We start from the raw sequence: 11668 nt of genomic DNA, 5'->3' as shown, positions 1-11668 counted from the left end.
ATTTTTAGATGCCTAACTATTTTCATATAGTGAGGAAAAGCTCAAAATTGGGAAAATGATGTGATTCTGAGGCGTGTATGTGTTCCGTTTCACGTACGGTGGTGTTTTGTGCCACTTTGGGCGTTGTCATCAATTCGCAGCCAATGAAAAGACATCTTCCCATTTCCTTTAAAGTGATCCTCGATCTTTAAGACAAGTAATTCTTAAAAGATAAATATTAGTATGAGCTATACTAATTTGATATTAAAACCCCTCTTAATGTTTTCGTTTTAATAAAATTTGTAAAATTATTTCAAGTGATAGGTCGCCATTCTTGTTACGTTGCACTGTGTGACGTCACCGGGCCGAACTTCCAGCGTGTCACTCTTAGCTACCCCAACATGTCGTCGGTTTATCCCTTCCAATTTGAACCAGATCGGAAAATTGAAGAGCAGGACAGCACTGTCGGTCGTTCACAAGACGAGCAGCAAAGGCAAACTGAGAACAGGAAATACAGTACCTTATAAGAGAAGAATTGGGCAAAACTGGTGATGTACTCGCTGCAAGTGCGTCTCAATGATAACGAGAGTGTATGCTGTTGAGAACTCCGGTTTTTGTTGGCAGATCTTCAAGGTAAGATATTGCGTTTGCAAACTTATCCCAGTATAATTATGTAGATTATTAGTGTCCAGAGCTGTCGTATTATTTACATACAGTACAAGCCAACAGTTTGACGGGAACAAATCCTGGAATCGAGTGTAATCCATGTCTTGTACATTGTAACGCATGGTAGGTAGGATACGTGCATACAATTACCAAAAAGGGAGAAGCTTCCATTTATGCACATTTATTCACACAAAAAATAATATTTTCACCTTGACCACTCGTCACTCGGGAGCTCAGCGGTACGCACACATGCGTTCCCAAAACGAACTCCAACATAAAAGTAAGGTCCATGTCAGAGTCACTGTCGTCACTGTAGCGTACCATAGTGCTTTAATTATTTGGTATGGTTTGGGGAAAACTCCCATGAAGAATAGTCAACAAAAAAGATAGCAATAGTAATCCAAATCCGCGTTTTTTCACTCACTCGAAGATCCAGGAATTAGACCGATCTCATGGCAAAGTTGCTACCGCAATCAGCCCATCGAATCAACAAAAAAGACTGATCCCAAAAGCCGCTGTGGGACCGACGAATCCAGAAACTAGACAGATCCGAAACCAATATTGCAGCCACGTTGGGACCGTCGGATCCCGAAATTAAACGGATCCCTTACTTGACTGAGGATCCAGGAAAAATGTTCGGGCGCCAGTTGTAACGCGTGGTAGGTAGGAGACGAGCATACAGGGACCAAAAAGGGGAGAAGCTTCCACTTATTCACATTTATTCACAAAAAATAATAATTCCACCTTGACTACTCACGTCACTCCACTTGTTACCATTTGACTGGAAATTGGAACCAAAAGCAGCACATTGTGGCCTTTTACTAAGCGAGTTTAGGCAGCAATACGCAATTGTTGTACACGCTACACATTTGGAAACATCCCATTTACATCATCACTGCGAGCCTGCAAAACATGGCGCCAACTATCGGTCAAAATATATACTAAATACTAGGCCTGCAAGCAGGACTGAACGGGCCCTCGCAATCTAGCGCAACTCGGACGTCACGCAACTCGGACTGTGTGCAGGTCAGGGTGGTGGCAGATCCTCCTCTCTAATCATCTCATTAGAACCTAACATGCTCGAAAGTCGCCTATTTACATTCCCACACCCAAGAGATAAAAACCCCTATTGGAGAGAGTACTACAAAAAAGGAGCCACTACTGAGCTGTGCAGCCAAGCCCTTATTCAAAACCTAAATTAATCTTCTAACTGGGCCAATTCGACCAAGTGTGCCAACTATTGTGGCTCTATAAGCTCCCTGAGTCTCTGAAAAAAAATATTTCCTTTAAATGGCGAACAAAGGGTCGTCACGGCAACAGACAGAGACACGTGGACATGGGCCGTAAAAAAGTATTTTAATAGGTCTTGAAACTACAATGACCAACATGAAAAGAACTGGACATGTTTTGGAAAAACGAGTGACTTTATATCGCCACTAGTTGGCGCTGTAGGGTTGATGCAAATGACCCCTACAAGGCCCTTCAGGGTATGACTCTCAACAAGCACGGGAAGTTTGGCGCAGATATCTTGTATATCTGCCGAGTTATGACTGTTCAAAGTTTTTGGAGAGAAAAATTGTTGACAGTCATTTTCACTTTCCTGTTTGGACCCCTCCGCTTCAACGAAACTTCAATATTTTTCATCAGGCACCTGAAGACAGGTCTTAAGGTTTCCCTTATGCAGGTTTGAAGTAGATTGATTTTTTCCCTTTAGAGGAGGAGTGTGTCCCGTAAAAAAGGGCATTTCCTGTTCCCACTAGGAGGCGCCAGGCACAAATGGTAAATTTTCAATCCAGTCCTGCTCAGGCTGGTATACCTCACACACATGCCAGATTTAAAATAGATTGAACGTTGTATGAGGGAGTTATCAGTCATTTTCCGAATTCGGTGTTTTGGCGAAAAAATGGAAGAATTTGGCGCCCCGCCCAGGTCAGGCCCGTGAATGAAAACACACCATTTTTATAACTTAAGATTTCATATGCCTCATGAACAGTCTCACCAATTTTGAGAATGATCAAACTAATTCCCTAGGTGCCAAGGTGTAAAATGTGCACACTGTAAATCGATAAAAAGTTCACATTCAATCCAAAATACCCGATTTCCTGTAGGATTTGGAATGTGTGTGCAAGAGACTTTTTGGAGCAGTTTTGCACAAAGTTTTGACTCTCCAAATTTCATCACTCTATGTTAGAAAAACCTAAATGGAGAGGCCTTTTTGAAAATTTCAAGGGGGCGCCACTGAGCCATTTTGTTAAATTGTTTCGTAACGTTGCAAGATTATCGAACGTTATCCAAAGCCGCATGTATGTGCAAATTTTGGTGAGTTTTTATGCATATTCAAGCCTCCAAATGTAAACTCTTACTGTGAACCCATGAAAATTTCACATTCGACCCAAAATACCCGATTTCCTGTTGGATTTGGAATATGGGTGCAAGAGACTTTTTGGAGCAGTTTTGCATAAGGTATCTACTCCCCAAATTTCCTTGCTCTATGTTGAAAAAACCCAATAGGAAAGGCCTTTTTTAAAACTTCTTTCTGTCGCCACTAGTTGGCACTGTAGAGTTGATGCAAATGACCCCTACAAGAACCTTCAGGGTATGACTCTCAACAAACACGGAAAGTTTGGCGCAGATATGTTGCATATCTGCCGAGTTATGACTGTTCAAAATTTTTGGCGAGACAAATTGTTGACGGTCATTTTCACTTCCAGTTTGGACCTCTCCGCTTCAACGAAACCTCAATATTTTTCATCAGGGACCTGAACACATGTCTTGAGGCTCCCCTGAAACAGGTTTGAGGTCAATAGATTTTTTTCCCTTGGAGGAGGAGCCTGTCTCGTAAAGAAGGCCATTTCCTGTTCCCACTAGGGGGCGCCAGGCCTAATGGGTAATATTTCAATGCAGTCGTGTTCAGGCTGGGATATCTCATATACATGCTAGAAATGAAAAAGATTGAACGTTGTATCACGGAGTTTTTAATCATTTTCTGAATTTGGTATTTTGCCCAAAAATGGCCGACTTTGGGACCACGCCCAGGTCAGACCCTTGAGTGAAAACTCACCATTTTGAAAACTTAAGATCTCATATGTCTCCTGAATAGTCTGACCAATTTTGAAGACGATCCAACTATTTTCTTCAGCGACAAGGTCTCAAATGTAAATCGATAAAATTTCACATTTGATCCAAAATTTCTGGCTTCCAGTTGGGTTTGGAATATGGGTGCAAGAGACTTTTTGGAGCAGTTTTGCACAATGTATCGACTCGCCAAATTTCATCGTTCTACGTTGAAAAAACCTAATAGGAAAGGCCTTTTTGAAAATTTCAAGGGGGCGCCACTGAGCCATTTTGTTAAATTTTTTTGTAGATTATCAAAATTTACGCAAAGTTGCATGTATGTGCAAATTTTGGTGAGTTTTCGTGCATGTTCAGGCCTCCAAATGTAAACTCAAACTGTGAACCGATAAAAATTTCACATTTGATCCAAAATATCCGATTTCCTGTTGGATTTGGAATATGGGTGCAAGAGGCTTTTTTGAACAGTTAGGCATAAGGTATCTACTCCCCAAATTTCATTGCTCTACGTTGAAAACCTGAGAGGAGAGGCCTTTTTGAAAATTTTAAGGGTCAAGGGGGCGCCACTGAGCCATTTTTTGACATTTTTTCAAAACGACACAAGATTATCGAAATTTACGCAAAGCCGCACGTTTGTGCAAATTTTGGTGACTTTTCGTGCATGTTCAGGCCTCCAAATTGGCCATTTTCATTTGCCCTGAAAAAAGAATAATAATAATAATAATAATAATAATAACTAGGCCTGCAAGCAGGACTGAACGGGCCCTCGCAATCTAGCGCAACTCGGACGTCACGCAACTCGGACTGTGTGCAGGTCAGGGTGGTGGCAGATCCTCCTCTCTAATCATCTCATTAGAACCTAACATGCTCGAAAGTCGCCTATTTACATTCCCACACCCAAGAGATAAAAACCCCTATTGGAGAGAGTACTACAAAAAAGGAGCCACTACTGAGCTGTGCAGCCAAGCCCTTATTCAAAACCAAAATTAATCTTCTAACTTGGCCATTTCGACCAAGTGTGCCAACTATTGTGGCTCTATAAGCTCCCTGAGTCTCTGAAAAAAAATATTTCCTTTAAATGGCGAACAAAGGGTCGTCACGGCAACAGACAGAGACACGTGGACATGGGCCGTAAAAAAGTATTTTAATAGGTCTTGAAACTACAATGACCAACATGAAAAGAACTGGACATGTTTTGGAAAAACGAGTGACTTTCTATCGCCACTAGTTGGCGCTGTAGGGTTGATGCAAATGACCGCTACAAGGCCCTTCAGGGTATGACTCTCAACAAGCACGGGAAGTTTGGCGCAGATATCTTGTATATCTGCCGAGTTATGACTGTTCAAAGTTTTTGGAGAGAAAAATTGTTGACAGTCATTTTCACTTTCCTGTTTGGACCCCTCCGCTTCAACGAAACTTCAATATTTTTCATCAGGCACCTGAAGACAGGTCTTAAGGTTTCCCTTATGCAAGTTTGAGGTAGATTGATTTTTTCCCTTTAGAGGAGGAGTGTGTCCCGTAAAAAAGGGCATTTCCTGTTCCCACTAGGAGGCGCCAGGCACAAATGGTAAATTTTCAATCCAGTCCTGCTCAGGCTGGTATACCTCACACACATGCCAGATTTAAAATAGATTGAACGTTGTATGAGGGAGTTATCAGTCATTTTCCGAATTCGGTGTTTTGGCGAAAAAATGGAAGAATTTGGCGCCCCGCCCAGGTCAGGCCCGTGAATGAAAACACACCATTTTTATAACTTAAGATTTCATATGCCTCATGAACAGTCTCACCAATTTTGAGAATGATCAAACTAATTCCCTAGGTGCCAAGGTGTAAAATGTGCACACTGTAAATCGATAAAAAGTTCACATTCAATCCAAAATACCTGATTTCCTGTAGGATTTGGAATGTGTGTGCAAGAGACTTTTTGGAGCAGTTTTGCACAAAGTTTTGACTCTCCAAATTTCATCACTCTATGTTAGAAAAACCTAAATGGAGAGGCCTTTTTGAAAATTTCAAGGGGGCGCCACTGAGCCATTTTGTTAAATTGTTTCGTAACGTTGCAAGATTATCGAACGTTATCCAAAGCCGCATGTATGTGCAAATTTTGGTGAGTTTTTATGCATATTCAAGCCTCCAAATGTAAACTCTTACTGTGAACCCATGAAAATTTCACATTCGATCCAAAATACCCGATTTCCTGTTGGATTTGGAATATGGGTGCAAGAGACTTTTTGGAGCAGTTTTGCATAAGGTATCTACTCCCCAAATTTCCTTGCTCTATGTTGAAAAAACCCAATAGGAAAGGCCTTTTTTAAAACTTCTTTCTGTCGCCACTAGTTGGCACTGTAGAGTTGATGCAAATGACCCCTACAAGAACCTTCAGGGTATGACTCTCAACAAACACGGAAAGTTTGGCGCACATATGTTGCATATCTGCCGAGTTATGACTGTTCAAAATTTTTGGCGAGACAAATTGTTGACGGTCATTTTCACTTCCAGTTTGGACCTCTCCGCTTCAACGAAACCTCAATATTTTTCATCAGGGACCTGAACACATGTCTTGAGGCTCCCCTGAAACAGGTTTGAGGTCAATAGATTTTTTTCCCTTGGAGGAGGAGCCTGTCTCGTAAAGAAGGCCATTTCCTGTTCCCACTAGGGGGCGCCAAGCCTAATGGGTAATATTTCAATGCAGTCGTGTTCAGGCTGGGATATCTCATATACTTGCTAGAAATGAAAAAGATTGAACGTTGTATCACGGATTTTTTAATCATTTTCTGAATTTGGTGTTTTGCCCAAAAATGGCCGACTTTGGGACCACGCCCAGGTCAGACCCTTGGATAAAAACTCACCATTTTGAAAACTTAAGATCTCATATGTCTCCTGAATAGTCTGACCAATTTTGAAGACGATCCAACTATTTTCTTCAGCGACAAGGTCTCAAATGTAAATCGATAAAATTTCACATTTGATCCAAAATTTCCGGCTTCCTGTTGGGTTTGGAATATGGGTGCAAGAGACTTTTTGGAGCAGTTTTGCACAATGTATCGACTCACCAAATTTCATTGTTCTACGTTGAAAAAACCTAATAGGAAAGGCCTTTTTGAAAATTTCAAGGGGGCGCCACTGAGCCATTTTGTTAAATTTTTTTGTAGATTATCAAAATTTACGCAAAGTTGCATGTATGTGCAAATTTTGGTGAGTTTTCGTGCATGTTCAGGCCTTCAAATGTAAACTCCAACTGTGAACCGATAAAAATTTCACATTTGATCCAAAATATCCGATTTCCTGTTGGATTTGGAATATGGGTGCAAGAGGCTTTTTTGAACAGTTAGGCATAAGGTATCTACTCCCCAAATTTCATTGCTCTACGTTGAAAACCTGAGAGGAGAGGCCTTTTTGAAAATTTTAAGGGTCAAGGGGGCGCCACTGAGCCATTTTTTGACATTTTTTCAAAACGACACAAGATTATCGAATTTTACGCAAAGCCGCACGTATGTGCAAATTTTGGTGACTTTTCGTGCATGTTCAGGCCTCCAAATTGGCCATTTTCATTTGCCCTGAAAAAAGAATAATAATAATAATAATAATAATAATAATAATAATAATCCTTTGCAAAACAATAGGGCCTTCGCACGCTCAGTGCTCGGGCCCTAATAATAATAACTAGGCCTGCAAGCAGGACTGAACGGGCCCTCGCAATCTAGCGCAACTCGGACTGTGTGCAGGTCAGGGTGGTGGCAGATCCTCCTCTCTAATCATCTCATTAGAACCTAACAAGCTCGAAAGTCGCCTCTTTACATTCACACACCTAACAGATAAAAAAAAACCTAGTGGAGAGAGTACTACAAAAAAGGAGGTACTACTGAGCTGTGCAGCCAAGCCCTTATTCAAAACCAAAATTAATATTCTAACTGGGCCAATTCGACCAAGTGTGCCAAATATTGTGGCTCTATAAGCTGCCTGAGTCTCTGAAAAAAAGTATTTCCTTTAAATGGCGAATAAAGGGTCATCACGGCAACAGACAGAGACACGTGGACATGGGCCGTAAATAAGTATTTTAATAGGTCTTGAAACTACAATGACCAACCTGAAAAGAACTGGACATGTATTGGAAAAACGAGTGACTTTCTATTGCCACTAGTTGGCGCTGTAGGGTTGATGCAAATGACCCCTACAAGGCCCTTCAGGGTATGACTCTCAACAAGCACGGGAAGTTTGGCGCAGATATGTTGTATATCTGCCGAGTTATGACTGTTCAAAGTTTTTGGAGAGAAAAATTGTTGACAGTCATTTTCACTTTCCTGTTTGGACCCCTCCGCTTCAACGAAACTTCAATATTTTTTATCAGGCACCTGAAGACAGGTCTTAAGGCTTCCCTTATGCAGCTTTGAGGTAGATTGATTTTTTCCCTTTAGAGGAGGAGTGTGTCCCGTAAAAAAAGGGCATTTCCTGTTCCCACTAGGAGGCGCCAAGCACAAATGGTAAATTTTCAATCCAGTCCTGCTCAGGCTGGTATACCTCACACACATGCCAGATTTAAAATAGATTGAACGTTGTATGAGGGAGTTATCAGTCATTTTCCGAATTCGGTGTTTTGGCGAAAAAATGGCCGACTTTGGCACCCCGCCCAGGTCAGGCCCGTGAATGAAAACACACCATTTTGATAACTTAAGATTTCATATGCCTCATGGACAGTCTCGCCAATTTTGAGAATGATCAAACTAATTCCCTAGGTGCCAAGGTGTAAAATGTGCACACTGTAAATCGATAAAAATTTCACATTCAATCCAAAATACCCGATTTCCTGTTGGGTTTGGAATACGCATGCAAGAGACTTTTTGGAGCAGTTTTGTACAAGGTATCGACTCTCCGAATTTCATCCTTCTACGTTGAAAAAACCTAAATAGAGAGGCCTTTTTGAAAATTTCAAGGGGGCGCCACTGAGCCATTTTTTTACATGTTTTTGTAACGTTGCAAGATTATTGAACGTTATCCAAAGCCACATGTATGTCCAAATTTTTGTGAGTTTTCGTGCATGTTCAAGCCTCCAAATGTAAACTCCTACTGTGAACCGATAAAAATTTCACATTCGATCCAAAATACCCGATTTCCTGTTGGATTTGGAATACGGGTGCAAGAGACTTTTTGGAGCAGTTTTGCACAAGGTATCGACTCCCCAAATTTCATCACTCTATGTTAAAAAAACCTAATAGGAAACGCCTTTTTGAAAAATTCAAGGGGGCGCCACTGAGGCATTTTGTTACATTTTTTCGTAACATTGCAAGATTATCGAACGTTATCCAAAGCCGCATGTATGTGCAAATTTTTACGAGTTTTTGTGCATATTCAAGCCTCCAAATGTAAACTCCTACTGTGAACCCATGAAAATTTCACATTCGATCCAAAATACCCGATTTCCTGTTGGATTTGGAATACGGGTGCAAGAGACTTTTTGGAGCAGTTTTGCATAAGGTATGTACTCCCCAAATTTCCTTGCTCTATGTTGAAAAAACCCAATAGGAAAGGCCTTTTTTAAAACTTCTTTCTGTCGCCACTAGTTGGCACTGTAGAGTTGATGCAAATGACCCCTACAAGAACCTTCAGGGTATGACTCTCAACAAACACGGGAAGTTTGGCGCAGATATGTTGTATATCTGCCGAGTTATGACTGTTCAAAGTTTTTTGCGTGACAAATTGTTGACGTTCATTTTCACTTTCCTGTTTGGACCCCTCCGCCTCAACGAAACCTCAATATTTTTCATCAGGCACCTGAACACAGGTCTTAAGGCTCCCCTGATGCAGGTTTGAGGTCAACAGATTTTTTTCCCTTGGAGGAGGAACCTGTCTCGTAAAAAAAGGCATTTCCTGTTCTCACTAGGGGGCGCTAGACCTAATGGGTAATATTTCAATGCACTCGTGTTAAGGGTGGGATACCACACATACATGCCAAATATGAAAAAGATTGAACGTTGTGTCAAGGAACTATTAGTCATTTACTGAATTTGTCATTTTGCCGAAAAAATGGTCGACTTTGGCACCACGCCCAGGTCAGACCCGTGAATGAAAACGCACCATTTTCAAAACTTAAGATTTCATATGTCTCCTGAACAGTCTCACCAATTTTGAAGATGATCCAACTAACTCCCTCTGCGAAAAGGTCTCAAATGTGCACCCTGTGAATCGATAAAAATTTCATATTTGATCCAAAATAACCAATTTCCTGTTGGGTTTGGAATATGCGTGTAAATGCTTTTTTGGAGCGGTTTTGGACAAGGTATAGACCCCCCAAATTTCATTGCTCTACGCTGACATACCCTAATGTTATAGGCCAATTTTAAAATTTCAAGGGGGCGCCACTGAGCCATTTTGTTATATTTTTTTGCAACGTTGCAAAATTATCGAAATTTACAATTTTCCGGACGTATGTGCAAATTTTGGTGACTTTTCGTGCATGTTCAGGCCTCCAAATTGGCCGTTTTCATTTGCCCTGAAAAAAAAAAAAAAAAAAAAAAAAAAAAATAATCCTTTGCAAAACAATAGGGCCTTCGCACGCTTAGTGCTCGGGCCCTAATAATAATCCTTTGCAAAACAATAGGGCCTTCGCACGCTTAGTGCTCGGGCCCTAATGATAAAATATTGCCATTGATTCAACATCTTATGTGTTTCTCACAACATATTTTAGTACAAGAGAACAATTGTGGTTTATTAGAGCCTACATGTATTTAAGGCGATGCGCTAGGAGTGCACTGATAGTCTCTGACAAAATATATTTTTTGAAATCTGGGAGGTCGAATGTCACAAAGTATGAGGGCATGCAAACAGGCGCATGATCTCAAGTTGGCTAGGGAGATTTCAGAGCTGAGCCATAAAGTGGAACTGATCTTTCATATCAATATGTAACACCACCCCTCGTAACTTACCTTACATTTTAAAATCCTTTTAATTATCATTGCAAGTTTCCAACTGCGACTATTCCCATAATTTCTCAACACTGCTCACGCATGGCTACACTTTCATGCTGAAATTTGGTGTGTCTGTATCCTTTTAAGCTCTCTAGGGTCCTGCGACCTTGAGATGACTTGGCAAGTAACGCCCAACTGATCGCAGCTGGAGTGTCTTTTGCTCACTGAGGAGCCTCCGTACTAGATTTCCCAGCAACTCCTTTTCCTTCCTGCAGAGCACACGAGCCTGCATCTCACTGCCGGCACCTCAAAATGCTTCACAAACATCCCAATTTAGAATCAAAGGTGCTGCAGTATTAATATTTTACATTCATGTCAGGATATGACAGAATGGTTGGTTAATTGTGGGAATGTGTTGAGATGACATTTTCAGTCATTTTCCGCCACCCACCCACCAGCAACTGATGCTTTCATGAAGGTAGGAAATGAACAATTGTTACTCAAAAGAGGACATTACTAAAAATTGTTGCCGATAAATGCCGTACAATTCATTTACTCACAAACCCTAACCTCCTCCATCCACAATTGTCAGGGGAAATTGACCACTTTAACATCCAACCTTTTCCAAGATCCTGGGCAGAGCCTGCATCTGGTGGTAGCACAGAGAACAATGGCAGGAAACTGAAAGAGGAGTTAGGGAGTTCCTGTTGGCAGATGACAGTGCTGAAGACGAGACTGACCATGCGCCTTGCACGTACTGTACTGGCTGAATGAAGGAACTGAAAGCCTCAGCTTTGTAATAGTGTGATTGTTTGTTGTGGTTTCAAGTGGTCTGTTCGTTATCAGAGATCAAATCACTTTTACTCTGACAGATTTGTTTATACCTGCCACTATTTTGACATTTTGTACAGGAGAGGATAATTTATTCTTTTACAGTTATTGAGTATGAAATTTAAAACAACAAAGTTGTATTTATACTGTAAATTGATATTAATGTCTTGATTGTACTGTATATCAGAGTGCAGTATGCTTATTGAGTAGTATGCAAA

Source organism: Corythoichthys intestinalis, chromosome 2 (genome assembly GCF_030265065.1).
Source record: "Corythoichthys intestinalis isolate RoL2023-P3 chromosome 2, ASM3026506v1, whole genome shotgun sequence".
In the NCBI taxonomy this organism is placed as follows: Eukaryota; Metazoa; Chordata; class Actinopteri; order Syngnathiformes; family Syngnathidae; genus Corythoichthys; species Corythoichthys intestinalis.
The sequence above is the reverse complement of the archived record's forward strand: the minus strand, read 5'-3'. Positions refer to the sequence as shown.